This window comes from Callithrix jacchus, chromosome 6 (genome assembly GCF_049354715.1).
Source record: "Callithrix jacchus isolate 240 chromosome 6, calJac240_pri, whole genome shotgun sequence".
Taxonomy (NCBI): domain Eukaryota; kingdom Metazoa; phylum Chordata; class Mammalia; order Primates; family Cebidae; genus Callithrix; species Callithrix jacchus.
The window spans coordinates 158403605-158428051 of record NC_133507.1 but is presented as its reverse complement, the minus strand read 5'-3'; the positions used below and the strand labels follow the sequence as shown (position 1 = coordinate 158428051).

At 40.9% G+C, this 24447-nt stretch overlaps 1 long non-coding RNA gene across 1 annotated transcript in view; it reads right to left on the bottom strand.

Moving 5' to 3' along the window:
• Nucleotides 1-24424, bottom strand: part of LOC144576838 (uncharacterized) — a 38039-nt gene extending 13615 nt beyond the window's left edge. Inside the window, exons 1-2 of the long non-coding RNA XR_013519425.1 lie at nucleotides 24288-24424; nucleotides 14059-14149 (exon numbers count right to left, since the gene is read on the bottom strand). This is a non-coding gene — a long non-coding RNA (uncharacterized LOC144576838). The remainder of the gene's footprint in view (nucleotides 1-14058; nucleotides 14150-24287) is intronic.
• Between the last annotated feature and the right edge of the window lie 23 nt (nucleotides 24425-24447).

The following is a 24447-nucleotide window of genomic DNA, read 5'->3' as shown; positions in this document are numbered from 1 at the left end:
TCTTGTCCTAAATACATATGTGTACTCGATTTTAGATTTTCTCTTCTTTTTCTCTTTTTTTGTGTGCCAGTATCGCTATGTTTTAATCAGTATACCTTTTATATGTATCATTAAGTATTTGACAGTGCCAATACCCCCATTATCATTTTATAAAATATCACTTTCTTATTTTTTATCTTTTCTTTCCTAAACATAAATACTGACATGATTTTGTAGTTTCAGTTTTTTTTCCACTGGGAGTCTGATTTGTTAATCATTTTGAGAAAATTGATTATGTTAACAATACTTAGTCCTTCATTAGGTCACGTGGGTTGGTCTCTTTCTTAAAAACTAACAAAATGGAGTTTATTTTAAAATCTGGGTCTGGGCACAGTGGTTCATGCCTGTAATTAATCCCAGCACTTTGGGAGTCCAAGGCCGGTGGATCACAGGGTTAGGTGTTCAAGACCAGCCTGGCCAACATGGTGAAATCCTGTGTCTACCAAAAATACAAAAATTAGCCAGGTGTGGTGGTGGGCACTTGTAATTCCAGCTACTCTGGAGGCTGAGTCAGAGAATTGCTTGAACTCGGGAGGCAGAGGTTATAGTGAGCCGAGATCGTGCCACTGCACTCCAGCCTGGGTGACAGAGTGAGACTTTGTCTCATAAAAATGAAAACCAAAATCTTGGTACTAAAATTAGCTTCCAGTGACTGCATTTTAGTGGTGAGCAGTAGAGCTAATAGTCATCTAAAGTTAACAGGACTGACCAGAGAGGGGTCAAGCTGACCTAATTATATAAATCCTTGAACATGCTGTGTTGATTAAAAAGGAACTCAAACTAGCATTTATAGAAACACTTAGGAAACTTAGTCTAGACTCTCACAAGAGTGTGCAATCAAGACATTTGCAGAGACTGGTCTTTGAGTCCCTACAGCTGAATTAGAGCTGGTCAATGAGCGCTCCTAGCTGAAGGTCAGCTTCAGTGTCATCAGCAATTAAGCCAGGGCTGCTGGATCACTTGGGTAAATATAAAGTACAGACGATTAGAGAATGAGCTAATGATGGAGATGCTCCAACTGGCTATGGGTTTTATCATAAGATGAAGCAATGAGCAAAAGTCGAGATGTCAACTTGGATTTTAATTGCATTTGGTCCCTAATCTCTGGATTTACTGTTTGGCATACAGTTAAAACAGATGATTTCTATCACTGAGTTTCCACTTAATTTTCTTGTTCAAGATGACCTCTTTACCTTTTGTAGTTTTGATATTCATCATTCTACCAAATTCCTACTAACATAACTTAACAGACTAACAGGGAAAATAGTCTATGACCACTGAGGAGTAGGGAAAAAGCCATCCAAATTCCTCAACTGTGATGATTTGCAGTAAGAAATGGTGTCAGGAAAAAAAGGGGTGGACGAGAGGAGGTGGATTATTCCACCATTTACACTTTGTAGGGGTGCTGCAGAATACAGTGGTGTGGTTAATGGGGATGAACTTCTGTTCAACTGCAGCCCTGCGCTGGGGGCAACGACAGCCCACATTAACCACCTGTAGAGAAAGGTGGGGAGGTGCCCCAAGTGGAGCACAACAAATCTGTTGTGCAGCTGCTGCTGAAGTCTGCCCCGATCAGGTCAGTTGGCAACAAGAGATAAAGGCTCACCCCCCAGCTGGCTACAGAAGTCCAGAGCTGATGGCGACCAGAGAGGAAACTAAGCTGGCGCAAGACTTCCAAGTCCTGTCTGTTAGTGTGCATGTGATGCGTGTGAGTGCATTTGCATCTAGTGTGCATGTGATGTGCAAGTTTAAATGAGTGTGTGAGTGCATGTGATGTGTCAGTGTGAATGCATGAGTCTGACTGTGCATGTGATATGAGCATGATTGTGTGACAGCATGTGTCTGAGTGTGCTTGTGATTTGTGTAAACAAGTGTGTGTGCATGAGCCTGCATGTTCGTGTGTGAGCCCATGTGAGTCTGAGTGTGCATGTAATTTGTGTGAATGAGTGTGTGCATGCACGAGTCTGCATGTGCATGTGATGTGCGAGTGTCAGTGAGCATGTGAGGCTGTGTGCATGTGATGTATGGAGGGCATGTGAGTCTGAATGTGCATATATGCATGAGTGTAATTGTGTGCATGCATGTGTCTGAGTGTGCATGTGATATGTGAGCAAGTGTGAGTGCATTGTGTCTGTGTGTGCATAGGATATGCAAGTTTACGTGAGTGCACGAGTCTGAGTGTGCATGTGATGTGAGAGTGTCAGTGCTTGCGAGTCTGTGTATGTGATGTTTGTGAGTGTGTGAGTGCATCTGAGTCTGAGTGTGCATGTGATGTGTGAGCAAGTGCATGAGTGCAGGTCTGTGAATGTATGTTTCTGAGTGTGCATGTGATGTGTATGTGTGCATGTCTGTATGTGATGTGTGAGCAAGTATGAGTGCATGTGTTTGTGTGTGATGTGTGTGTGCAAGCATGCTTGTGTGATATGAGTGCATAGGAGTTTCTGTCCTTGCTCCTGCTAACTGTAGTACCAACCTTGCACATCAAATTAAATATACCTCACACACTGACAAACATCACACTCATGAACTCACACACTTGCTCACACATCACTCATATGCACTCAGAAGCTTGCTTACACTTGCAAATACACACACTAATGCACTCACACTCACACTAATCATGTGCTCACAAACTTGCTTACACTCTCACCACCACATGCACACTCACATGTACTAACATTTGTTCACACAAATCAGACTCATGCACTCACACGCTCACACACATCACACACAGACTCACATGCACTCACACACGCACATCACGTGCACACTCACAGACTCACATGCACTCACGCACGCACATCACATGCACACTCACAGACTCACATGCGCTTGCTCACAGGCTCCTCAGCTTTCATCCCTGAGGATGCCACCCCTGCTGCCCTGTGACTCAGAGACCCAGGAGGAAGAGGCGCCACATGACGGGCCTGGCAGGGTCCCTCCATCTCCTGCCACCTCATGCTGAATGAATCACAGCCTCCTGTTTATTTAACCACTTCAAGAAGCTGGGTTTCTTCCAGGGGCTTTCTTAGGCAGCAGGGGGGCATGCAGGGGAAAGGGGTAGAAAGAAAACAGGGTCTTCTCTACTAGTGATGTAGAGAGGAGCACGCAGGGAGGTTGTGCAGGGAACAACCCTGTGGAGCTGGTGTCCCCATGTTGTGCGTGGGCCTTGGGCACACAGGGCCCATGTCGCAGCCCCCAGGGTCCAGATGGGGCCTCCTACATCCAGGACTGGAGAGGAGCTGCCACTCACACAGGAGGGTGAGGCTGCACTAGGAAGGGGTCCTGGCCCCAAAGGAAACAAGAACCTGGTTCAAGCCTGGTGCCCACACGAACCCTTTATCTGCCCCCAAAGTGAAGCTGAGGCCACGAAGCTTTCAGGTGGGCTCCAGCAGCCCCCGATGCTGATTCACACATGCACCAGGCCTGCTGGGGGTGCTGCTGTCTCAGAGAGGGTGCGGCTTCGGGTTGTGCTTTAGTGCCCAGACGGCAAGGGTACACAGGAAGAAAAGAGAGAGAAAACAAGGGAGGGAAGCAAGCTTTGATTCATGATTTCTGCCATGCCATCAGTGCTTCCGTACACTTACGTGTGAACATGTTTAGGTATGTATTTCTTGATTTATTTGAATATGAGCACATTTGGAATTTGGATGGCACCAGAGTGGCTCAAGGTGTGCACTCCAAACTTGAAAGAAACAAATCTTTTTTGTGCTAGGAAAATTTAGTTAATTAAACAAAAACAACAGTTCTATCATTTTTTCTTGTAATGCTGAATAAATCCATTTTGAGATGGGAGTTTTTAATTTTCAATTTTCCCAAGTACAGCAAATTTCTTTTTAGGGATTGACATTAAGGATATGCGGAGTGTCAAAATTCACATATGTGATGGTTCTTCAATTCTATTATGAAGTTAGCAAACAGATGAAATACTTCGTGCCCCTCCCAATATTTGTCTAGACCAAACTAGACACAAAAAAATGACAACAAAATAATTCAATTAACCAATACTTTTGAACAATGGAAAAATCTTCAGTTATTTGTGTTTTTAATTACAGAATGGGTTTGTAAATGCCAAAGGTTCTGAATGTGTTTCGAAGTTAATTCAATGATTAGTTTCTCCAATAAAACTTTTGCTTCCCTGGCAGAAAAGAGCACAGGGAGAAAGAGGACTCTCGCCTCAGAGGTGACAAATGCCGGCGTCTACGCATAGCCATTGCTCTCATTACCCCTGAGTTCTGGTTTCTCTTACCAATGTTCGCGTATCTGAAAGAAAGGAAGGCGCTGTAGCAGGAGCCAGGCTGTGATTTAGGCAGACGTATTCAGGTTGGTGTTAGCCAAATTCCATAAAGCGCAGGAGATAGGAAGAGGGGCGCAGACTCCCTGGACAAATGATTCAACATACCAGCTCTATTTACAAAGCATCTCCATGCCCACTACAGGCCTGTAGATCCAGCATCCCAGTGATTTTACTTAGATGGAAAAAGTCTATGCTCTCATTCCAAGCAGGTACCTCCCTCCTTTCCTGTCCTCTGAGAGGACACACAGACAAGGGTACTGGGGTGACAGCACAGGAAAGTTTGGGTGTGTGTGGCTGGCACATAACTGTCAGTGACTCTCTGAAAGGACATGTATTGGAGCCTTCAGCCTTGCCAATGAGTATGGGGTGAGCCCAGGGACTCTGCCAGCCCCTGGTGATGCTCATCAAATACGCTCTTTTGGCTGAAGATATGAAAGCAAACCCAGTGTACCTTCTGAGGGAGAATATAGCTTCATGTAAATAGCCAGTAGCTTTCTAAATGTGCTCTCCACAGCCCTGGGTTTCTTGAAAGCCCAGTGGGAATGAAGCAGGAGCTTGGAGGAGAGTTCTTCGGTTTCCTGTGCATACATTTGTCTCTGAAGGGGCAGAGCAGCTCTGTGGCGCTGGACCCAAGACCTTCAGACCCTGGGTGGGGAAAACCTGAAAAACAATAGCATGGAGCTGAGGGGGAGCTCCTCTGGCCCAGCCACTGTTTCAAGATGAACCTCTAAGACCTTGTGAAATGTTGGTAGGTAGCCAGATGGCCTGTGAAAGGATCTGGAGAAAAGTCTCTTATGTCAGGGTAAGGTAAACTCTGGGTTGTATTTTTCTGCCATTATCCCTGAACAAAAATCATATTAAACTATGTAGACTGGTTTCTGCTGTTACTCTTTTGGATTTGGGAAAGAGGAGATGAGGTAGATCAGCGTCTCTGGTAAGGCCAGGGTGACGGCAGAACCAATGTCACGGGGGAGCACAGCTTCACACTAGGACAGCAGGGCAGCCGGTGGCACTAACTCCACTGGCAGACCTCGGTTGGGGTGCTCTGCTTACAGCAAGCTGGCTTAGTTAGAGCAGTTCAGGGTAGCTCTGGAAGCAAGAGTGATTCTTTTGCTTTAAAAACATTGAAAACAATGGGTTTCCTTTCTAGATAGCTTTCTTTCTACTTTAAGTTAAACACCAAAGAACAAATTCAGCTGGAGGAATGCACCATCAAAGGATGCCTGTCTCTTTTCAGACGTCTGGAACTGGTTGGGGGATCAGGATATGGGGGAGTATGGATGGAAATTCTTGTGAGGAGTCATCGGGTGTCTGAGGCTGTTTTTCTAAAACCATCAAGACTTGGGTTCCCAAAGATAGTTTTGGAAGTTGAATATAAACCAGTCAAGGCTGTTAGAAGCCATGCTTCAGAGACTAGGAGATTCTGTAATTTTTCTGCATCATTTTATAAACACATGTACCTTGATTTTTAGGTCTGTCATAGACACAGTGGGAGTCAGAGAACCTGATGGACGAAAAAGCCATCTCTCCCCGCTCTGTCTCTGCACACTCAGGAACAAACCTGCAGCAATGACCCTACATGGCTTATCTCAGAGGTTTCTTTTGGAACCTGAAGACCAGTAACGAATTCCAGTCCCTGCTCATCTTTTTGGCCCCAGAAACCTCTCCAAAGGAAGAAGAGCCCCGACCCATGACATCCCCACACGCTGAGGGAGGCTGAGTCGGGCCCAACCCTCCGAGATCCACTCCACCTGTGTCGACTCCGCAGGAATATTTTTCACTATAAGAGCAGCAGCTGCTCATGGCAGTGCATTTTCTCTCAGATGTACTAGTGAGAATCACCTGCATGAGTAGAAGCAAGACCATGAGATGCAGAGGAGGCAACCAGAGGGCTGCCCTTTTCCTGTGCTGGCTCCCTGGGCAGCCTGTGGTGGAGCCCTGCCCTCAGGGGCAGCTCCTGAGAGATCTGCCTCTGTCACTTTCCAGAGTCCATACTGATTACAGTTCAGGACTTCTCCGTTCTCTCCAATGCAAACCCACACACACAAAAGGAAGCGACTTGCTATGAAGAAGGGAGGGCACAGACGCAGCTCTTGGAATCAAAGGGAGGGCTCTGCATGAGCTTCCGGTGCTGCTGTAACAGCTGCTGAAATGCAGCAGCTCGACCACATCATACTCATTCTCCTACAGTTCTAAAGGGAGAATTCAAAATCAGTCTCACTGGGCTAAAGTCAAGGTGTCAGCAGGGCCATCTCCTGGAGGCTTCAAGGGAGAATCAGCTTCTTTATCTGCTATCGTTTTGAGAGCTGCCTGCATTCTTTGGCCCATGGCCTCTTTTCTGTCTTTGAAGTGCATTGCTCTGACCTCTGCTCCCATTATCATGTGGCCTTCTCATTTCTCTCTACTTCCTCCTGTCACCTCTCATAAAGAACTCTGTGATTACATAGATGACTCTTCTGGATAGCCCACGGTCATCTTCCTTATTTTAAGACGCTATCCTAGTCCCTTTGTGCTGCTAAAACAAAATGCCACAAACTAGGTAATTTACAAATAATAGAAATGTATTTCTCACAGTTCTGGGAACTGGGAAGTCCAAGATCAAGGTGTCTGGTGAGAGCTCCCTCTGCTTGCAAGATGCCATCTTGCTGCTGGGTTCTCACTTGGCAGACGGTGGAAGGGAAAGAGGGACAAACGCCGTGTCCTCACATGGCAGAAGGGATGGAAAGGCACATCTGTAAGCACACTGACCCATTCATGAGGGGCTCTGCTTCATCATTGAATCCTCTCCTAAAGACCCCATCTCTTAATGTTGTCTCTGGTGATTAAGTTTCAACATATGATGGTTGAGGAGGCACATTCAGACCATGGCAGACCCTTAACTGAATCACATTGGTAAAGTCTGTTTTACTGTGTAAGGTCACACAGTTACAGGTTCCAGGAATAGGATGGGGACATCTCAGTGGGTCACTGTTTAGTTAACTACAGGCTCCAAAGTCAGTGATTTCAGGGACCGGACTTAGACGCAGAGCTCAGTCCCTTTTGCCAGGGGTCCCTCTCTTTGCCCCAGTTTGCTGTTTTTCAGTGCATGTTCATGATTTACACAGCTCTTGAACCCATTTCAGATTCTCCTGGCCTCATCTGTCCGTGTCCCTGCCCCTGCCACCAAGATGAATTCACTGCAGGAACTTGGACCAACTTCACAGAACCTTCCTTATGTTCTGCTCATCCTACCCACCCCTGCCCTGGCTTTCCTGTTGCTCCTGAGGCAGGAGAGGTCTTTGGACTCACTCGGCCCCACATCTGTACAGATCAGAGATGCTGGGGGAATTAACGCCACAAAGGTTTGACTTTAGATCAATGTGAGACAAGTATCTCAGCTATGAGTGCGTGTTTGTCAGTGCCTCTATAATTCTGTGCTTTTCCCTTTACTTACTTGATAATGTGCCGTCTAATAATGCAACTTTAAATTCTCATGTCTTCCTGGTTACCATTTTTATTTAGTCCTAACGCAGTGGGCTTCTTTGCTGGGGGCTAGGTTTCAGCATCCTTTAAGGGAACGTTATTCTGCCTACCACAACTATGAATACCTTTTTGCCAACAATTTTGAGAATTTGGGTAAAATGTGTATTTTCTTGGGGAAAATCTGTTTGCTTATTTTAATTGGTAATACAATAATACTTCCTTTTTGTTGATTCTTGATCTGGGATGTATAAATTTCTTCCTTTAATTTTCAAATTTTCTTGTCATTTCGTAAGGTATACATACTTGAATTTTGTTTCATTATCTAGTATGAGAGCAGCTGCTGACGCTTGATACTAAGGATTTAAAGATGTCTGTGTTTTCTCTTTCTGAAACTTCATGTCCAGTTGATCATGATTATCCGTGGCCTGAGAAAGGCTCAAGGGAGCTCTTTGATCTCTTTCCTCTGTGTCAGTTTGGTGAGAGAGCTAAGATCACTAAGGTCACCATTTTTGCCTCGATGGCTCCACCGTACCTCTGCAGGAACCCAGGCAAGCAAACGCCTCACTTCTGCCACTGACAAAATGGAGACACACAGCTCCATAGTTTTGCAAGGTTGCAGCAGCATACTAAACTAAAATAAAGAACTTAATTCAAGCAATACGTACATATGCAAAAATCACCAGCTTTCAGAGTTGGAGTCTCTCTTCCCCTTCTAATGACAAAAGGACAAATGACCACAACCTCCTGGTGCATGTGGCACGGTCACGCCTGACTCCCAGCAGCTGTGTCAGGGTGGACATGAAGGCCAAAGGCTGGGGCTGAGAGAGTTAGCAAGTGGTTCTTTGAGAAATCTCACAAAGCTTCCTTCATCACTTGAGGACACATCACCATCATCACCATCAGAGATGACCATTAGATTTCACTAATGGCATTAATATATTAATATATTTCCCCACATGTTTTACAAAAAATATGGAAGGTGTTTACCAAAAACATTCAGGAGAAAGAGAATGAAAGTACACGAGCTGGGTGTGTGGGCAGTAGATAGAGGGAAAGGGGAGCTGGCAAGTTGCACAAGAAGGACAATGGATGCCACACGCCCATCAGCAGCTCCTGGGCTCTGTGTTTAGGTTGAGCTCTCCACACATCAAGGCACAATGATGGAAGTAACCATTTGTAAGACACACAGTATCCACAAGACCCTCTCTTGATACCCGTATCAGAGAGCAATTTCTCACTTCAAACATTACTTGGTGATAACAGGGTACAGCCTGTCCCTATTTCAACAGAGAGCACGAGCCATTCTCTCCACCTCCTTCGCATACTGCCTCCTCAGAGGCACAGGCCCCAAGCAAGTGCACAGTGTGGTTTGGAATGGAGAGACTGTTAAGTCCTCAGAGCTGCCACCCCTAGCACCCATGTGCTCAAGAATCACTGGAGTCTTGTCAGATGCAGATTCGATTCAGTATGTCTGGACTGGGGCCTCCAGGAGATGCTCAATTTGTGGTCCAGGAAGCACACTTTGAGAATATTATTTTTCACAACTGAACCTTTCATAAAATCTGGATAGCAGGGTGCTTGAGATTAATTTTCTGATGAGAGCTGGGTGCTCTCATATCCTGTGCTGCAGTCAAAGGTGGGGCCACACGGTTTGAATGTTCAGGGCAACCTAACGGTCTCTGATGATATTAACAGGCTGGACCAGGTCTGGCGCTTGCAGCTAAAGCCCCTGCACTTCTCCAAGGAGAGGGGCCATGGCACTACTCATCCCCCAGCCACACTTATGCCAACGCTGCAGGTGACCGACTTTTATTCTTAGTCAGTGACCAGGATAATTTTGTTAGGTTTTGTATATTGCAATTTTTGCTTAAGTTTAGCATACATGTGGATTTGATCATCTAAACTGGTGAGTTACAAGTGTGTGACAAGCTCCCAGAATAACACTTTGGATGAGTCTTTTAAATAATTTTTGTTCTCTTGATCCTCATGAAATAACTAATGGGTACCAGGCCTAATACCTGGGTAATGAAATAATCTGTACAAGAAACCCGCATGACACAGTTTACCTATATAACAAACCTGTACATGTACCCCTAAACGTCAATGCTAAAATTGTTCTTAATTACTAGGAATTCAGCCTCTAATTCCCCACAGATCTTCTTTCTCGCCAAGTCTTAGTAAATGCATCCATTCCACTCATATGACAAAAGGACTGATGACTCAAGAGCCAAATAAGCTATTTAAAAACCAAGAACATGAAGAAAACCTCTCTTCAAAAATATCTAATAACTCAAGAGTGGTTCTCCATCCCTTAGAAAAGACTTATTTAGGCCTCTGCAGGGACGATATTTCAGCCAGCCGTGATGGTGATCTGACATTCAAGGAACAAAGTGGTAGGAATGACCCGAAACACCAAGTGAGCTGTGGCAGCAGATTGTAAACAATCAGAAACCCGGCGACAGAGAGGAGTGAGAATCAAGCAGATGTCTGGCTCTGGTAAGCACATGCTTTACACATCTCAACTCAAAAGGGTTTCCAAACACAGCGTCAACCCTACGTGTTTGGTCTTCCTCGTCAGAACCCTTCTGCTGCCCCGAGGAAGGGATGGGTGGAAATACAGAAAAGCTACCCTGCACAGATCCCTGCATCTACATCAGCAGCTCCAGTCACATGAAAGACACCAGACACAGCATCAAAACATTTATCCAAGATAATGTTGACAATGTAACATAATGTTGAAAACGAAAGCCTCCTAATCTTTTGAAGTTGGTCCATATTAAACGGCCTCAGGCAAAGTTAAAGCAGTTGGGGCCAGGCTCCCATATTTCCATTTACATTCTTTGTGTTTACATAGGAAATACATCGGAAATCTTGTGCACCAGTCTGCTAAAAGTCAGGGTTCTGAGGGGAGGCATCCAACAGGCTTAAGGCTGCCAAGCGGATTTGGAATTCCTCAGACCTCATTCACTGCCCAGCCTCACGAACACCCTAATCTAGTTTTTGAACCATGTTATTTAACTCCACTTCATAGGCTGCTCAGCTAAGAGGCAATAGATGCCTCCCCCCCACCCCCTGCTTTTCAATGCAGAGTTTAATTGTGGGTTGTTGTAAAAATCTCAAAAAAACTTTAGACACACTAAAGCTAGAAGACTCCTGGAAAACTGCCATCTCTCCAGGAGGTGTATTCACCCTTGCTGCTATCATTTGGGTGGATGGGGGCAGACGGGATGGACGCTATCAGGTGGAGTTCTGTACTTCCTGCTTTTGCTACAAAAGGTGGAGATGGGTAAGGGGAAAGGAGACCTGGTAACTGTCCCTAACGTAGCCAGTGCTGAATATTCCTTCAAAACAGCCTCGATCAGTGGTTACTGAACTTGTCTTCAATGGTTTCTGACTGATGGGACCCTCATCTAGACCACCACTACCTCATATGCACAAGTCGTGTGGCTACTGAGCACTTGGAACATAGAAGTCCAAATTGGGCTGTGCCACACGTGTAAAATACACGTGGGATGTAAAGACGCAGTATGAATAAAAGAATGTAAAATATCTCATTATTATTTCTGTACTGATGACTTGTTGAACTAATAATATTTTGATTGGCTAAATAAGATTGTTGTTAAAAATTAATTTTATCAGTTTTTCTTTTTCACCTTTTTACAGTGGCTACTAGAAAATTTAAAGTTACATATGTGGTGTGTCTTCTAGCTCTATTGGACAGTGCTGGTCTAGGCAATTAAATAGCTCTTCTTTGTGTTGAGTCAAACTGGCCTTTTCTAACCTTCTTGATTTTGCCTTCTGAAGCAATAAACAAAATTCTTCCACATGACAGTCAGTCCAATATCTGAAGACAATCATCATCCCCACCCCATCTTTTCTTCTCATGCTGAATAGCCTTTCCTTTTGCAAACATTCCTTCTATGACATGTGTTAAAAATTATTTATACAAAACTTGGAAAATGTCAAAATGATTGCTATTATCTTTCTGGACAATGTGTTTAATACGCCTAGTTGACCTTCATTGAGCTCTCTCAGGGAGTGTAACTTGATTTTACAGGGTGTAAAACATCTGGTTCCTTATTGGTTCTAGAGAGTTGCTCTAAGTTTAACTTGTAGAAAGTAGAGAGTGAGAAATGTTCTTATAATCTGAGATGAAAAGCAAAAATTCTGCAAATAGATCTCTGGGTACCATGTGCGGGTGTTAAATTGAGCTTCTTCTCATGCCCCTGCATCTAGCTGTTGGAGACCCAGCTCCACATTGTTTGTGCATATTCCACCTGTTGGAAGAAAGCATCCCAGCCTATCATGCTAGTACAAGAGCTGAGCCTTAAATAGGCCATTCCACCATTCTGTTAAGCTAGATATTTCTGCCTAAGGAGAATTAAAACCAATGGAATGGTCATGCACCCATGGTCACATCTCCTTTTTCATAAAATAGGCTTCTTGGACTGAGGTGCTGCTCTGTAGGAGTTATTGTTAACAGATGAGACTTTCTTATGTTCTTAGAAGGCGGTGCTGGAGAAGGCACTCACAGTGCATGTAAGGCAAACCCATAACTGGAGTGGGTGCCATTTCCAGGAAGGATGTGGCACTGTTCTTTCCATGGTAGAAGAAGCCAATATAACCAACTTCAATGGTATCGTCAGAGCTGACAAGTGGTATCTAGTTTCCTTTAGGAACAGAGCCATAATTGAAGGCTTCACATCTCTCTCCAGTGACTCCAGGTCCACAGAGGAAAAAGCAAGAGCAGCCTTGGCGGTGGAGAACTCACTGGCCCACGTGGAAACCCCATTCCCGCCACTATTATGACTCTACTTATGGGCCCATTGTGCCAACACAGGGATGACTGAAGACAGCCTGGCCCACAGGCAAAAGACAAGTTAACTTGTCCACTTGACAGATGACTTTTTCCTGTCTGGTGAGTGTTCTCTGGTGGGCATTAATGTGAAACACATGGATTTACTGTGCCCCACTCCTACAAGTCCATCCATGATCTCTTGCCCAGACTTCTTTGTCTCCAATTTTCTGACCTTTCTCCTTTCAGGCCTCTGATCCGCCAGCCTAGCTGCCTGCCAGTGTCTTCAAGTCCATGCTGCTGGCTGCCATCAGCGCTGCTCAAAGCGAATAGCCAAATGAACGGTTCACAAATCTGCCCGCCTGGAGTATTTCCCCTTACTACTCTCCTTATGTCCAGCACTGAGTGGGTTTGAAATATGGCAGCAGCGCATTTTTAGGCTTGTATCAATGTGTCAAGCGGACGCGTTTGTGAATGAGGCCTGAGTTTTTGCTTCCTCCATTAACAAGTCAGAAGAAACCTCCCATAAAAGTATACATGTGAGTTGAGAGAAAGGTGTTGGTAGAACAGAGGTAAGAGCTGTGAAAGTCTGGGTCACCTGGTTAGCTGTTTGTAATTTACCTGCTTGAATCTGCCATCAAATTTGCCATTTTCACAAGTTTACCCATCTCCACCTTTTATAGCAAAAGCAGGAAGAACAGAACTCCACCTGATAGCGTCCATCCCCTCTGCCCCATCCACCCAAATGAAAGCAGCAAAGGTGAATACACGTCCTGGAGAGATGGCAGTTTTCCAGAACTCTTCTAGCTTTTAGTGTGTCTGCTGTACTCACAAACTTTTAAATATGAAAATAGCCAGTTACAGCCGACCCACTGACATTCTAATTTTGTTTTCCGTTTGGATAAATTCTAGTTAATTCTCTTTCATATATTTCAGGTATTTTTTGATGTCTCTTGCTCACTCTTCATACTTCTAACGCCTTGACTTTTAAAAATATTTTTTAAAATTATTTAAATGTAAATTTAGTTTATTTTTAACAAAATAAACATTGTTAAACACATTTTAACATACTTAAACATATAAAACATTTTCATTTTATAATTATAATTTCATACCCAATGCCTTTGAGGCTTTGAATCTATAGCTTTTAATTTATGCTGATTCTTATTCATAATGGTTTATTTATTATGCATGTTTTAGTTTTGGATTGTGAACTTATCATTCTTGGAACCCTATCTATGGCAATTTATTCGGGCATTGAGCAAAATACACTGCCAGATATTTGCTTTTGATTCTGGCCAACCTTCTGAAGACAGACTCGTGGACTCACACCCGCTTGCCATTACTTACTCGCTCTCCTACTGCAGAGTCTCCTGGAGGGGGAGAGTATTTTTCTCTAGTTCATCTTTCGAGGGCATTATCTTTAAGATGTCCTACTGTATGTGAGTTGAGTGATCTTACTTACCTCATCAAACGTAGGGTTTTGTCTCCTGCTCCCTTCATGTCAGTGGCCCCAAATAACAGAAGTTCTAGGCCATCAAGGCTGGTAGGTGCCCCTAGAACAAATGTAGGCTTCAGTGCTAGAGTATAGTTGTTTCCAGCCTTTGAGAATGTCCCTATTTTACCGTCAGCTCATCGATGCATATTTTAAAATAACTTTAATACTTGAAGCAGCATTTTAGTTGTTCTAGACTGGGAGGTTTTCTCCAGACATTTGGTTAAGTATATTGGCAGAAACAAATGTTAATCTTACATTTTAACATGCATATTTAACTTAAAGTCTAAAAGTAATCTGTATCTTTCCCCCATTATTTATTTAACTTAAAGTCTAAAAGTAATCTGTATCTTTCCCCCATCTGAACATTTCAAAGATTTAGGATTAATATACTGAACAATAACAGTTACAAGTTTGACACCATCTTGTTTTTAAATAGTTCTAATTTAATGATTCTCAATTAAGGGTAGGGATGCTGAAAATCTTCAGAAGACTTTTTCAAGTGTTACTACATGTAATGAATGTGTTGTACATCTTAATAATATGAAGGCCAAACAATGCTAAGAATTGGTGTTCTCATTGATGAAATCATCTTCTTATAAAATTTGCTCTAATACTGACCTATACATCTAACAAATAACATATAAACATATAGACAAAACTATATAGTACAGTTTTGTGTATATATATGCATATATATTATATAGAGAGATATTCTAAATTTAGTTTATGTTCTTAAAAGGACATTTTCTTTTATAACCACAGTAAAATCAGGAAAATTCGTGTACTATAAAATGTTCTAATACAAAAGACAGAAAACTTTCTATGTAGGGCCAAAGAGTAAATATTTTAGCCTTTACAGAACATATAGTCTGTGTTACAACTACTGAATTCTACCGTTGTAGTGTGAAAGCAGCCACAGATGATGCATAAATTAATGGGTGTGGCTGTGTTCCAAAAAAACATTTTCAAAAACAAGCATTGACCTGGTTTGGTCCCATAGGCTACAGTTTGCCAACTCCTGATCTAATCTACAGAGTTAATTCTGATCTTGCCAATTTCCCCGTCATGTGTGTTACAGCATTGTGTTTAGTTGTTGTGCCTCTTTGTTTTCCTTCGATCTAGTTTTTCAGTCTTTCTTTGTCGCTCATGAAATTGACATTCCTGAAGAATGTAAGATAGTTGCTTTGTAAAATATCCCTCATTTTGGATTTTAGGATATTCTTCTTTAGAAAATACTTGTGGGAAGAGAGTTTGGGTCTGTAAATATTTTTAATTCCCAAGCCTTAACCCACTAGTTTAACATCCATTGATGAACCTTTCCTGTATTAATTATTATCATGATGGTTTCCCAGTGGTGATGTTGCAAGTCCATTCATTTTACATCTGTTAGTTGGAATTGTCCTTCAACCCTATTTATTTGTTTATATCCATATGAAATAATGAATTCATATTTAATTGAACAGGTTATAATCCTTAAATATCATTTATTTTGATGCTCAATCTGTCCCTAATTTGGTCAGAGGGATTCCCTTTCAAGCTGGCTCTAGTGTCCTGTTGGTACATCTTCCAATTCTTTAAGTTATTCCTTGCTTTCTGGCACAAGCAGTTTTAAGAGGTTCTCTACTTACAGACCTGAAACCAACTATTTCTTCAAGGAGTCCTGTTTCCTTTTAAAGAAATAGCCTTGATTTTATTGATTTTCTCTATTTTCTGTAAGGTTTTTATGTTATTTCTGTTGCTTATTTATTTTAATATGCTCTTCTTTTTCTAAGCTCTTAAGGCAGAAGCTTACATAACTGATTTTAGATTTTATTCGAATAATATAAGCATTTTAAAACACGAATATCCCTCCAAATAGAGCTTAAATTGAATCCCACAAATTTTGTTATGGCTGTTTTGATTTTCATCCATTTCAAAATATTTCCTAGTTATCCTCCTAGTTTCTTCTTTGACCCATGGGTTATTTAGACGTACATTTTAAAATTATTGACTATTTGAGGATTTTAAATATATCTTCTGCTATTGATTTCTAATTTAATCCTATTATAATCAGAGAACACATATGCATGACTTCTAACCTTTTAAATATAGTGACACCTGCTCTGTGGCCCAGCAGATGGTTTATCTTGGTGAATACACATTCTGCTGTTGTTGGGTAAAATGTCAATTAGGTCTGCATCGTAATAGTGCTGATCATGTCTTCTATATACTTAGGTATTTTCTGTCTAATGTTCTGTTAATTACTGAAAAAAAAGGATTAAAATCTCCAACTATAATTGTGGCTTTGTTGGTTTCTCTTTTCAGTTCTATCAGCTTTGGATTCAAGTATATTAGAAGCTCTGTTGTTGGAGTGTTTGTAATTATTCATAGGAAAGTCTTAAATTTCTCATCATGCTATTTGTTTTCTGTTTGTTTCATCTTTTCTTAGCGTCTTTCCTCCTCACTTCCTGCCTTATTTTGAATGGAATGTTTCTTAAACTGTTATTTCATTTATGTGCGCTATTGGACTTACTTGTTACATTAACGTTTCTTTACTCATGGTTATTCAAGAGCAGTGAGGTCCAATAGAACTTTCAGTAATGATGGAAATGTTCTATAGTTATGCTCTCAAATACGGTAGCCACATGTGACTACTGAGCATTTGATATGTAGTTGGTGCAACTGAGAAAGTGAATATTTATTTCATTTTCATTAATTAAAACTTAAATTTAGTCAGTTTTGGGTAGTGGCCACCATATTGGACATTTCAATGCTAAGCTTTAATATCTTTACCTTATTATAATTTAACTTTACTGTATTTTACCACTCACTGTATTATGTAAGACCCTTACAAAAGTATATCCATTTCCCTCTTCAATTTTTTGCACTATTATCATATATTTTAACTTTACATATTAAAAATCCTATATTATTTCTACTTCAAATAGCAATCTTTCAAAGCAATGAAAAAATAGACATTTTACCCACATTTACCATTTCTGATGTTCTTTATTCCTTCATATAGATCTAAATTTAGATCTGATATAATTTTATTTCAGTTGGAAGAAATTTCTTTAACACGTATTTCAGCGCGGGTCTCCTGGTGATGAGCTCTTTAACTTTTTGTTTGTCAAAAAAACAAGTTCTTTTTTTCCTTTGACCTTAAATTTTCAGGACGTTTTTACTGGCTTTAGAACTCTAGTTTGACAGTTGTTTTCTTTTAGGCCTTTAAAGATGTCATTCCATTATCTCATTGCTTGCATACTTTCTGGTATCTGTAAATTCTTATCTTTCTTTTTATGTAATGTGTCTCCCCCTACTCTACACACCAACTGCTTTACATTTTTTTTGGAATTTTTTTCTTTATCAGTTGTCCAGCAATTTTATGATGTTCTTTTGTATGATGTGTGTGTGTGTGTGTTTGTTCTAGTTAGGGTTGATTGAACTTATTGGATCTGTGAGATTATATACTGTTCATCAAGTTTGAGAAATTTTTGGCTAATTCTTCAGAAAGTTTTACTTCATCTTAGCTTGTGGGGACTCTAATCACACTTGTATTAGACCTCCTGGCATTATTCTACAAGCCCACTCACTTTTAATTCTTTCTTTTCCTCTAAATTTCATTTAAGATATATCCTGTTCCTTATAATTCACTGATATTTTGTTCTGTAGAGTCTATTCTGATATTAATACAATCCAGAGAAATTTTCATTTCAGACCTGTGCGTATGTGTGTGTATATATAAAATTGCACTTTAGGTTTTGGGGTACATGTGAAGAACATGCAGGATTGTTGCATAGGTACATACATGGCAGTGTGGTTTGTTGCCTCCATCCCCATCACGTGTATCTGGCATTTCTCCCCATGTTATCCCTCGCCAACTCCCTACCCTCCACTGTCCCTCCCCTATTCCCCCCAAACAGACCTTGGTGTGTGATGCTCCCCTCCCTGTGTCCGTGTGTTCTCATTGTTCAACACCCACCTGTGAGTGACAACATGCATGTTTGATTTTCTGTTCTTGTGTTTGCTGAGAATGATGGTTTCCAGGTTCATCCATGTCCCTACAAAGGACACAAACTCATTGTTTTTTATGGCTGCATAGTATTCCATGGTGTATATGTGCCACATTTTCCCTGTCCAGTCTATCATTGATGGGCATTTGGGTTGGTTCCAGGTCTTTGCTATTGTAAACAGTGCTGCAGTGAACATTTGTGTGTACGTGTCCTTATAATAGAACGATTTATAATCCTTTGGATATATGCCCAGTAATGGGATTGCTGAGTCAAATGGAGTTTCTATTTCTAGGTCCTTGAGGAATCACTACACTGTCTTCCACAATGGTTGAACTAGTTTACACTCTCACTAATAGTGTAAAAGTGTTCCTATTTCTCCACATCCTCTCCAGCATCTGTGGTCTCCAGATTTTTTAATGATCGCCATTCTAACTGACGTGAGATGGTATCTCTATGTAGTTTTGATTTGCATTTCTCTAATGACCAGGATGATGAGTATTTTTTCATATGTTTTTTGGCCTCATATATGTCTTCTTTTGAAAAGTGTCTGTTTATATCCTTCACCCACTTTTGAATGGGTTTGTTTTTTTCTGGTAAATCTGTTTTAGTTCTTTGTAAATTCTGGATATAAGTCCTTTGTCAGATGGGTAAACTGCAAAATTTTTTTCCCATTCTGTTGGTTGCCGGTTCACTCCAATGACTGTTTCTTTTGCTGTGCTGAAGCTGTGGAGTTTGTTTAGGTCCCATTTGTGTATTTTGGCTTTTGTTGCCAATGCTTTTGGTGTTTTAGTCATGAAGTCCTTTCCTATGCCTGTGTCCTGAATGGTTTTGCCTAGGTTTTCTTCTAGGGTTTCTATGGTGTCAGGTCTTATGTTTAAGTCTTTAATCCATCTAGAGTTAATTTTAGTGTAAGGTGTCAGGAAGGGATCCAGTTTCTGCTTTCGGCACATAGCTAGCCAGTTTTCCCAACACCATTTATTAAACAGGGAATCCTTTCCCCATTGCTTGTTTTTGTCAGGTTTGTCAAAGATCAGATGGTTGTAGATGTGTGGCATTGTCTCCGAGGCCTCTGTTCTGTTCCATTGGTCTCTATCTCTGTCTTGGTGGCAGTACCATGCTGTTTTGATTACTGTAGTCTTGTAGTATAGTTTGAAGGCAGGTAGCATGATGCCTCCAGCTTTGTTCTTTTTGCTTAGAATTGACGTCTATGTGGGCTCTCTTTTGGCTCCATATGAAGTTGAAGGTGGTTTTTCCCAGTTCTGTGAAGAGGGTCATAGGTAGCTTGATGGGGATAGCACTGAATCTGTAAATTACTTTGGGCAGTATGGCCATTTTCACAATATTGATTCTTCCTAACCAAGAGCATGGGATGTTTTTCTATATGTTTGTTTCCTCTCTCATTTCCTTGAGCAGTGGTTTACAGTTCTCCTTGAAGAGGTCCTTTACATCTTTTGTTAGTTGTATTCCTAGGTATTTTATTCTCCTTGCAGCAACTGTGAATGGCAGTTCATTCTTGCTTTGGCTCTCTTTAAGTCTGTTATTGGTGTATAAGAATGCCTGTGATTTTTGCACATTGATTATGTATCCTGAGACTTTGCTGAAGTTGTTTATCAGTTTCAGCAGATTTTGGGCTATGACAATGGGGTCTTCTAAATATACAATCATGTCGTCTGCAAATAAAGACAATTTGACTTCCTCCTTTCCTAATTGAATACCCTTTATTTCTTTTTCTTGCCTGATTGCTCTAGCTAGAACTTCCAATACTATATTGAATAAGAGTAGTGAGAGAGGGCATCCTTGTCTAGTGCCAGATTTCAAAGGGAATGCTTCTGGTTTTGGCCCATTCAGTATGACATTGGCTTTGGGTTTGTCATAAATTATATTTTTGTAGAGACAGGGGTCTATATTGTCCAGCATGGTCTTTAATTCCTGAGCTCTACAATCTTCTGCCTCAGCCTCACAATGCTGGGATTATAGGTGTGAGCCAATGTGCCCAGCCTACTACATAATTTCTAAGCAGATAGAGATTTCCTAGTAATTTCTATGGGCTTTACTGATTTCTATACTGTTTTCAGAGAATGCACTCATTTTGATTTCTACTCTGTAATGTATTAGGGCTTTATGGTCTTTTATGTATTCAATTTTGGTGAATGGTTTATACAGCATAAAATGAGTACACATTTTGTCACTGTTGGCTAGTGTTTTATGTATCCTAATTAGATCAAGTCTGTCACCTTTTCCATGTTCTTGGTGATACTCTCTGTTCATGCCATCAGCTGATATGAGAGGTATATTAATGTCTTCCAGTATTATCATAGATGACCCTTTTCTCCTTTTACTTCTGTCAACTTCCACTTGATTATATTTTGATTATCAATTTTGAATTGCTGCATATTCCTATTGCCTTTTGGACTGATCTCTGTGGTAGAATAATGAACCTCCAAAGATGTTGATACTCTAATCTGTACAATCTCAGGTTACATGGGAAAAGGAAATGAACATAGCAGACAGAATTAGATTGCTAATCAGCTTACCTCAAAAGAGACTGATTATCCTGAATTTCTAGGTGGCCCTAATATCATCACAGGGTCCTTAAAAGTGGAAAAGGAGGCAGAAGAGGGAACCAGAGAGTGAGCAGTGTGAAAATAACTCTACCCAATGTTGCTGGCTTTGAAGGTGGAGAAAGACGGCCATGAGCCAAGAAAAGTGGGTGGCCTCTAGAAGTTGGAAAGGGCAAGGTAACAGCTTGTCCCCTAGAGCCTGCAGAAAAATATGCAGTCCTAGTGACATGAGCCCAGTGAGACCCATTTTAGATTTCTGAACTGCAGAACTGTAAGATAATACATCTGTGTTGTTTTAAGCCCTAAGTTTGTGGCAATTTGTTACAGAAGGAAACTATATGCAACTTTTTTCATTAAAAATCACTTTCTATCTCTAACAATGCTTCTTGCCTTGAGGTCTAGTTTGTCTAATACAATTGCCCCTCAATATCCACAGGGGGTATACTTGGCTTCAGGACTGCCAGGTATACAAAATGTGTGGACGAGACATAGTATTTGGAAATAACCTATACACATTCTCTTGTATACTTTAGATTTAATACCAAATATGATGCAATATATAGTTGTTATGAAGTATTTTTTAAATCACTTTTTTTCAAATATTTTTGAGCCAGTTGGTTAAATCAGATGTAGAACCCACATATATGGAGGTCCAACTCTCAAGATACACCAGCTTTCTTTTGGTATTTGCAGTGGTGTATCTTTTTCCAACTTTTAAATGTAAGAACACAGGAATATTGAGTATTTTTTATTCCTGTATAGCAGTCAGGATTTTTTTTCTTTCCACATGTTAAAAATGCCATTTCATTGTCTGGCTTTATCACTATTTCTTTGAAGACAATGTCCCCTCCTGGTCCTCCCTCTGTGCTTTTAATATATTCTCTTTGTCTCTGGTTTTCAGTAGTTTTACTATTATTGCCTGGGTGTGGTTTTCTTTTCACTTATCCTCTGGAGGGGTTTTCTGAGCTTTTTGAATCTGTGGCTTGATTTCTTTCAACAGTTTCAGAAAATTCTGGGCCGGCACTTCTATTTTTCTGCTCTGTTTTCTCTCTCTTCCCTGGATTCCAATTAGATAAATGGTAGATCGCTACGCTGTGTACCACGTCTCTAACATGACTGCCAGTTAAGTTCCATTCTGTACTTCAGTTTAGTATTTTATATTGACCTGTTTTCCAGGAGCAGTTTTACTAATGTTCTACTTCTGGCTTATACTTATAAGCAAACACCTTCCCCGACCCACCAACCTTGTTTAATGGAGCCCTGGCATAGCAAGACTCCAGGAAGATGAAACTGTTTCTCAAAGGTTTTTGACTTGCTTTTTGGCCTAGGCAGCTTGTAAGTTCACCAAGTATCTTGAAGGGTTAACAGTATGTGGTTTAGTCCTCACAAGTCTCCATTTTTATCACCCTAGCCCTGTAAAGTACCCAATTCTACAGGTTGCTAGGTTACCCAGCAGTGGACCCCTCGCCAGGCAAAGCTTGGATCTTGCTGTGCCCAGTGGAATCAGCAAATACCACCCCCCACCTGCAAAGAGCTGTTGCAGATGACCTCATTATGGTACTGTCAATTCTTGGCTCCTCATTCCTCACTGATTTAGGGGCTGATGTGTCTCAAGGGATAACTGTGTGTATTCACCTATTATATTTATTGGCACAATTCTGAGTTGGCCTCAAGGTACTTGAACCCAGGAGCAGAAATTTTCATACTTACCACTACCCCCTGACTTTCTGTCATTTATTTTTCAAGGAAACTCACTACTCCTGTTAAATTTCCCACATTCTGGAACTGGCTGATTGCTTCTTAGTGGGATGTTTAACTTGCTCCACTAATTTTCATGTTATGTAAACTAGCAAATCTAAAGTGTTGATTAGAGCTTTATATATAAATATATATATATTTGGATTAGAGTTATTTATATATAAGTAATACAGAAATATTAAGAGTATCTTTTGTATGTAGCAGTTAGGATTTTGTTTTACTTTCAACATGTTGAAAATGCCATTTCATTGTCTGGAGGTGGTTTTAAGTATAAAACTTTGATTAGAGTTATATATACATATATACACATATATATGTGAACTTTTTTGGACAAGAAAGCTTGATGATTGATGCAGTATGCTTACTATGCCATCGTATCAGGCTTGTTTATTACGAATGAGTGGATTAAGGTGCTTTCAGCTAGATTCCTGTATTACACATTCCCCTTTGATTTGACTAGGTCCCCAATCCCTGCCCCAAGGCAGAATAGTATAGATATGTACAGATTTGTAGATAGATCACTTCTCTTGATGTCTGGAAACGAGAGACAGAGAACCAGGAAAAGTAAAACAAGGAAGGAGGAAAAAACAATTGAAGGTTGCACTAGAGAGTTTATGACAATGGGACACCACAGCTCAATCTTTTTGGGGTTCTTTTTGAGGAACTAGGTATACAGTACATCTGCAATAGTCTACTCTGAGACAAGGAAGAGAGCTTATCCACCATGTCATGTTCACAGCTGCTGAAGGGCTGCCCATGGGCTAACACCCTCTTACCCAGGTTTGTGTGGGCATCCTGATGGTAGTGTCAGGTAAGTTCCAGGGCAAGACTGAAGAGCTATTCAATGGATCTGAAGCAGGGTGCTGTCAGGCTACACCTGTATGCAGATGGCTGGTTTGGAAGTAGCCAGAGCACAAAGACAGGCTGATGGATGTACGGGACATACGTTATGCTCATTCTCATTTTCCTACGCTGTGGTCTCAACAGCATTAATATTTATTTCCAAGATCCCTTCTGTTTCATTAAGGGCTGCAGGTACTTTTTTACATGGCCTGCAGAAATCCCTTCACGTTGGCTCGTGTAACCCTTTGACAGAATCCCAAGTCTTTAAGAGCTTCCTTGAATTCTAGACATCTTGTACCAGCTATGAACCTGTACGTTTATTGCCCTGGACCTATTAGCTGTTTTGCAAATAAGTTCTTATTCCTTTTAATTGCAAATGAAAATGAGAGAATACAATCTAGGTACTAGTGGTGCTCATGGTTACTGAACTGTAGTTATTCTAGACCTTTTCAGTAGACAGGAGTGGGAGATATTTACTGTTTACAAAGAAAAATAAAACATATAATGAGGTTTCCATGTCAAATTTAAGATTACTAGGGTCTACTGTTGCATGATTACTAATTTAATCTGTAATATACTTTTAATAATGATGACATCAAGATTTTGGGAAATTAATCATGAAAAACCACATTCATTAGTCTAAGGTGTTTCTGCCAGCAGGATGCGTCTCTGGAAATACTGTGTTTGAGTCGCTTGAGATTATTTTTTCTCTAGTTCACTGTCCTCTCCTTCCTCTTTAGGGAACTATTTTACTGATTTTGTATATATCCCTCAATTGCTTCATTTTGAAATATAAGGAAATATGTATGTAAATATAATTGTAATCGTTCTTTTTTTGTTACCCTCTAAAGACGCATATAAACTACATGTACTTTCTATGTTCTCACTCTGGAGATCATTCCAGTTCAGTATAGAGATCTTCACTCCTCTACGGCTGCACAGTCTACACTACTGTTTATTCATCCAATGGCTATTAATGAACATTTGGATTGACTCTAATCTGCTTTTAAAAATAACCACGGATACAATTTGTACTTAATACCTGGAAGTTAAAAAATTGGCTCTGTCATTCTCGTGATCACTCTACTGATCCTCTGACTTCTTGAATTTCCATTTCCTCAACTGTAAAACAAGGAATTTTAATATGACTTCCCTATCCGGGTTAAATAAAATTGCAATTCGAAAAGTATTCCCATATATGT